We start from the raw sequence: 7,524 nt of genomic DNA on the forward strand, positions 1-7,524 counted from the left end.
AATAACCACACACATTGGCATTTGAGTTTGAGTAAAACACCAGATGGCTTTTTTAAATGTTCCATAGAAAACGCTTCCTGCATCCCCAGCGTGCTCACAGTGGACGTGTTTGAATCATCTCACCAGATCCAGAACCCCTCCGTGAACATTCGGTAGATGGTGTGACCCACATTGGCCCCAGTGCTGCTTGACATGGTGGAAATCGTTTGAGATGTCTTGATTTCTCCAAAAGGCTGGCCGTCGCTGCCCTCGTCGTGCAGACACCAGTCCTCTCACGCTCAGCTCAAGCGATTCGCAGCGCCTCATTGAAAATAAACGGGAGTAGCTGCGTGGCAAGTGTGCGGAACAGCAGTAAAAAAGAAGAAGACATACCCACAGCAAATGGTACGTGCCCTGAATCCTCCTCAGAGTTATTTGAAGGCCAACGATTTAACAAACAGTGGGACTGAGGCGTGAAAGGAGACGGACCCGAGGAGTCGCTGCAGATAATGGAGAACTGACATTGATTGATTTCAAAATAGAAATTCATGACTAGCACAAGTGAAAAGACACAGATGTATTTTTCTCTGACCCTCAACTTGCCTCTGCTTCCAAATCCTCTTTCCTTCTGTTTATTTAACCATGAGCCTCCCCTGACAGATGGCCCATAACAGCCCCCTCCCACACACACACACACATAAAGTAAGCACTTTGCCATGTGTAGGCTGCAGTGTTTCTACTCACCACAAGAGGGATCATAGGGGTGAGTTTTAAACGGAGGACGGCGTCCACAACGTAAACTGTTTAAAGTAGGCAGCATGGAGATGGCCATCACTCTTCTCCTCCATCTAAACTACGGAGCAGGCCGTCTCACTCCCACTTCCGCCCTCTCCTCGCTTTCCTCCTCCTACTGATTTCTCTGTCTGCACCCTATTCCTTCCTTCCTTCACTCCTTCTTCTTCGTCTCTTCTTACTTTTCCTTGCCGTCTTCATCTGCGTTATCTCTTTATTTACCAGATGCACGTTGGTTTTATCTCAGTAATCGCTGAATCAAACTCAGAGGTAATCTAAAGCCAAGTATCACGAGGGCCACGATATGACTCATGCAGCTCGTGTCACATCCGAGGATCAGAGGAAGCAGACAGGAGGTCAGGTGGAAGGCAAAATCAAAAAGGCACTTTACTGGACAAAGTACAGTAAACGTACAAGTAAAAACAAAGATAAAGACTGGTGCGGGAAAGAAACACGAGAAAACTACAGCTCGAAGGCAACGTACAGACATGGGCAGTGGCGGGCCGCGCGTTTTCGACTTAGGCCTTCAGTGAGTGCCGTATAGTCCACATCACGGGCGGACTGGGGGAAAAAAGCATCCCGGGAGTTACTGTCACAGACCGACCCACTCAATACACAACGCGTTCATACAGTCCACCATGTGTGGACAGCAGACGCCCACTCCGCCACACGGCACCACCACGAGCATGGAGGGAGGTCACGCGGGGCGCGTGGACCGACCCACGAAGCTTCAACCACCAGCGGACTCCCCCCCGCCGAGCAACGCACAATTACGCAGCGCTTCGAGGTTGGAGGCGTCTCTACACATGAAAACACATGAAGCTCTAGCGTAAGTTCAGACTGGAGAATCACCGTCAGAAGACTCGTAGCACCCAGCTGAGCGGTCCCGCCTCTCAAGCATAAAAGCGTCAGTAAGTAACGGGGCCCTAGCTTACTCGCGCTCAGAGCGCGAGTAAGCTAGGGCCCCGTCGCAACTGCCTGCTACGCCACTGCTTGTGCTACCGTCATGGCTCATTTCCCCCTCTCTCCACATCGTCCTCCTCTTCCCCCCTCTGTTTCCCTTTCCTTATCTGTGGCTGCAGTCAGTTCCTTCTCCTCCCCGTCGCCTCTGAGAGCTTTTAGCCAAAATTGTTTCGTCGAATAGCTGCGGACGCCGGGAAGGAACGCTCCTTCACCGCGGGTGAGCCCGGTTCCCCTCCTGCACAGGACAGGTTTATCTGAACGGACTCACTAGCCTCCGCATCAACTTGCAGAGGGACCCCGAGATTCATACTTCCATTCAAAAAAACACACACACACGGCTTCCTGTTTTGACACGATACTCCCTTCTGGTTCTGTACATGTTTGCAGCGAAGAAATTTGATCAGGCTTCAGAGGAAGGTCGGCTGCCTGTCGTGTGTTGAAGTCTTCCTAATGGTTCAACGCAGTTCCTGGATGTTCTGGCTCGTCTTCTAACGTCTCGTTGACTTTTCCAACGCTCCGGAGATCATTCGGTCCATTGGAATCATTGACCTTATCACGCGCAGTCAGGGCACGCATTTGTCTGGCACCAAACCACGCCGGGAACCGCGGAAAGTGTCTGTATTGACGATGTGACATCCCGACCCCTCACTCAGCGACGGCGCACGGGAACTTCCCGTGTGGCCCTCGGCGGCTCCGATTGGCCCGTTAGGCGGAGCAACAGGAAGCGGGGAGACATATATCAGTCAGCTGGAGGCTAGCGTTCCGAAGCTGTGGAACAATAAACACACACACACACACACACACACACACACACACACACACACACACACAGAACATTCTTCCCTATCAAAACATTTTGCTGCTGTCACTGGGACTGCTGCTTAATTCATGTCACACATAACATCAGCGGCCCTGGACGCTCTGAAGAGTCGCGTTGAACAAACACACACACACACACACACACACACACACACACACACGCGCACACAGTCCACATCCAACAGTTCACTTTGCAAATGTCCAGTTTTCAGAATTCGTCCGTTTTGTTTTGTTTTGCTTCTTCTTCGTAATTTTCTTTTTCTTTTCTGCGGTCGAAAGGTTGTAGAAGCGTCATCATGCCTGTGGTATTTTTGGTCATTCATCTTCATGACATGAAGATAGAATGAATGAACCCTAACCCTCAACTCACGAGATTTTATGAATTCAACTTTTTCCTCAAAGGCCTGTGAGACTTTTTATTTTAGTTTTCTAAACTTCTTTTTGTGTGCGTTTGTTCGTCATCTTCTCTACATTTTCCTCTTGTTTGCGTCTTGCCAATAAAAGCATTTTGAATCACATTTGACTTGCTTGAAAGACGCTTCATGAAGAAAACTTGATTGATTGACTGCTTGATATAAACATGTGAGCGGGAGAAAGATGTTTCCATAAGGTAGTAATGGTAAAAACAACATTAGCTTTATGGCTGGTCCAGCCTCCACCAGACTTGGTTGCCAGTCAACAAGAAGAAGGAAAAGGATGCAGTCCTCACATGAAACCCAGTGGAGCTCGCCAAGATTTCACTTTAGAGTCAACAAACAAACACGGACAGAAACGGAACCGAAACCCTCCAGGGGTGAGGGTGGTCGTCCCCGGTCCGTCACGGGTTCAACAAAAAGAGATGCGCTCCTCGACAAATAAACAGACGACAAACCAGACAAAATAGGTTTTAGAGGAAGTTCATGAGCACACAAACGGCTGTACAACCTCCTACAATATATTAAAGTAATAATCATTTTTTATTTATTTTTTAAATATCCATTTGGGGGCAGCGGGACAAGTTGTAAACATACCACTGACTGATAAGTTGGCACGGCGAACAGTTGCCTTTATTGACACATTCTGCAGACATGGAGCAACGTTGATATTCACTTGAAGTTGAATGTCTCATATTTATTGTGCTTTTAGCTCTTGCCTTCATCGAAACAGTAAAGCTTTTTGTATTGATGCATTCTTTATGTAAATATTTACACCAGTGCAGCTTTAAACTGTTTGTGCTCGAGTTAGAAAATCTGTTTTTAGTTTCCCACATGATCATAACTGCCCCCATCATTTTCCCTCCATGGTAACCCAAGCCCTCATTTACCTTTCAAAAACTGGGTATCGGGGTATCAGGCGGTTTCAGGCGAACCACGCGGACCTCTGCTCCCGGTCAGGGAGTCTAAAACGTGTGAACGGCCTCGAGGTCGCCGGATTATTGGGTCTAGCCCAAAAGAAGCTGCGTGCCGTGAAGCGTACGTTATCGGTCTGTCCTGTCTGTGACCCCGCGTGTTCCCCACGTTTACGGACCTTTTCAGATGTGATAGAAACAAAAACACAGCTGGATATCAGAGAGTAGCAACAGGGGCAAGGCTGAACGTGTGAGATGATAGCACGACCTTTACAAAACATTGCAATAGCGTCAGTGACATTAGCGAGGCTTTGTCGTAGGAATTTTTGAAATGCTTATTCCAGAAAAGCCTTGGAAAATAAAAAATAAAATAAAAAGCAACACAATAATTCAGACTTTTCTCATGTTTTTATTGTTGCTGGGATATCAACACTATGACTCTGGGTGGACATTCATTGATATTGGCCCGTACAGTATATATCGTATGGAAATCACATTTACGTTCCACAAACTACTGGTACACGGTTTGTGGCTTGGCAACAAAAAAACATTTGAAAGCAAATGTTTCACTTTGGAAGAACTTTTCAGACAGTTAGGAAGATCTTGCCGTTTGCTCCTGATAACGCACATATCATCATTTCTATGAATACACTTTGGGTATTAACAGTTTTTGGTATGGAAATGACAACATTTATTGAGTGCAACACAATGAAGGCAGAAGTAGTCAGGATACGCTGGCAGGGATGTGCTGATCTGGGGAGCTAGTGTGATGGAACTGTTTTTCAGGAAAGCTGGGAAAGGGACTGTGTCCTCCCCGACGTGTGGACTCACATAGACAACAATGGGAGAACGTGTTCTGCCATTGTTGTCTATGTGAGTCCACACGAAAGAACGACGCTAAACGGAAAAGAAAAACAAAGTATAATTGGATTGCTTTTCATTTTCAATCAGTGTCTTTTTCTTTTATCTAATCACACTAAAAAAAAACATTCTGTATTCATGAGCTTGTACTCTGAGGCTGTGAAAATTAAAGTCAAGACCGTGCATCAAACTTTCTGTCAAAGTAACACTGACTTTGTTGAACTTTAAGGCAATTGTAAAAGGATGTTTTTCAGCAACACACACAATTAAAGAGTAAGTTAAAACCACTGGGAGATCTTGATTGGTTCAACTGCCCACCAACTGCAGTGATGTACCAGCGCACTCCAGGTCGCCGTGACATCACTGATGGGTGTGGCTACGGTGCAACAAGGCACACTTTAAACCAGAGAGGGCGATAAAACACGGCTTCTCCGACCGGTTTTAAGTTACACTTTCAGGAGGAACACTGGAAGGCACTGCAAGCATAGACATCTAGTTCTGAATCACAAACAAGTTAATAACCGTAATAGTCTACAGGAAATGCATGAATTGGGCTCACAACACAAAAGAGCTTATGTCATAACAACCATAAACAAAATCCTACAGTACGTTTGGACAGATTATAAACACGTAAATTTACAAACACAAAAACACTTTCCCTTTGGTGATTAACTTTGAATAATATATTTTATATACATACATACTGTACACATATACTTACAACGGTGTACAAAAGAAGGACACACTGGTAAACAGAGGCGTACGAAGACAGAGCGTTTAGTTGGTTTGCTATATAACCTGAAGAGTTACTTCGTTAGAAACATGGTGGCAGTGAATGTCAAATATGGAGGTTTGAAATGAAGAGGTTTGGTCGTGTGAGGCCTGTTGGGAAGTTAACAGAAGGAAAGGATGATAAGCTCAAAGGGAAAACTAAAGGAATTAAGTTGAATTGATTGTTGAGTTGTAAAGGCACAACTTGTAGATTAAAAGGCCGTGAAGCAGCGACAAATAGAATCATAATTCTGGATAAGTTACCTCATAAACATTTTGACCAACTCTGACAGGCACAAACAAACCAGCTGACTTCATTTCAGCGCTGCAGCTTAAATCCCTGACAAACATCTTGCTTCCTGGAAAACATCTGTGCTTTTGGCGGCGATTCTCCCTTTTCTGTTCACTTGTTTGGAGCTTTGTCTATGTATTTTGGCCAAAATGTGTTTTGATTCGAGTCTCGACAAAAAACAAAACAAAGACGTTCAGCTGGCGATTTCTAACAACATGCGTCATCGCATCACCAGACTGACTGACTTCAGTTGAGTCTCACATTAATAGCAGACAGTGGAAGAAATGAGATCTCATCATTCATCAAGATTATTATCTGAAGAGTCAGCGTCCCTTTAGAAAGAATGAGACTCACCAAAATGCGTGTGGTGTGGTAAAAACAATGTCTATAAATGATCAGAACCCCACATTATGCTTGTCACACATGAGACAAGTTCTGTAATATGTGCCACCTTACGGTTACAGCGTCTATCGTTTGGAGGATCTACAGTATTCGATCTGAATTGTTTCTCGCTCTAGATTTTGTGCGTTCATGTTTTCGCGCCGGTCGCCAAATTTCCCCTACGCGCTTGACAAGGGGGAGAAGTTTCAGTCCGTTACAGTCGACCACCTCGCCACCAGGCGGCGCCAAATCCTACACTCTGCACCTTTAATTCACTGGGAAGCTTTAAAACACACGCCGTGTCCGTCTGTTCAAGACGCCATGAGGAGGGACGGCGAGGAGGCAGAGATGCAGAATTGTTGGGGGATTATTTGTATCTGCAGAATTTGCAAATAAGGACTGGTTCACAAAAAAAAACATTATCATAACTCCAACCATCATATAGTGACATAAACTAAACGTCATATATTATTTTGGATGGAAATCTGTATTACTTCATATCACCAATAACACTGTTGCAGCTAAAAGAAATAAAATGTGTACATGACATTCAGTTCCTGGTTAACAGGAACGATATTTACATACTTTCCTTTGAGTGTTTTTAGAGCCGGGTACTGTGGTAATGTAGGAGACAACCTTTCACACAAGAAAATGTGAAAATGGTAATTGTATTGAATACTGCAATAAAAAAAATGCACATCGGAGTTTTGGGATTTTCAGCTAATATGTTTAGCTGATATTTTCAGTTAAGCTGAAATGGTGCTCATGTGCTACATTTAGTAGGCGGGTCCAAAGGGTTTTTCTTCAAATTATGGAGAGAAATATTGGAACACAACGGAGAGATTGACCACTGACCAGTTGCAAACTGGATTTTCAGACGCAATTGGGCGGTCAGTCCGTGGGTCAGTCGACCTCTTTGGTCCAGACTGAAATATAACTTCATATATATATATATATATATATATATATATATATATATATATATATATATATATATATATATATATATATATATATGAACTGTCAGATGGACTACTGTGACATTTGAGTTTGTCAAGAACTAATGCATGCAGGCACCAATGTTATCTTCACGTCCGTGCTGTAAAACAGACGTTAGGGCCCATCTTGTCACCTCTCACAATCAGTAAACATTAAATTGTACTTTCAAATTCACATTGAATTGTCCTCTCACATAATCTTTTCAGCTTCGCGGAGACGCTTCGTAAAAACCACGAGAGGCAGACAGCTCAGCTTCATGTCATGACCCGAAGTCTGCTAACATTCGGCAGAGATGACCATTGGCGTGTCTCCGCATAACACCGTGGCACAGAGCCTGTTC

The sequence above is a fragment of the Taurulus bubalis genome (genome assembly GCF_910589615.1).
Source record: "Taurulus bubalis genome assembly, chromosome: 19".
In the NCBI taxonomy this organism is placed as follows: Eukaryota; Metazoa; Chordata; class Actinopteri; order Perciformes; family Cottidae; genus Taurulus; species Taurulus bubalis.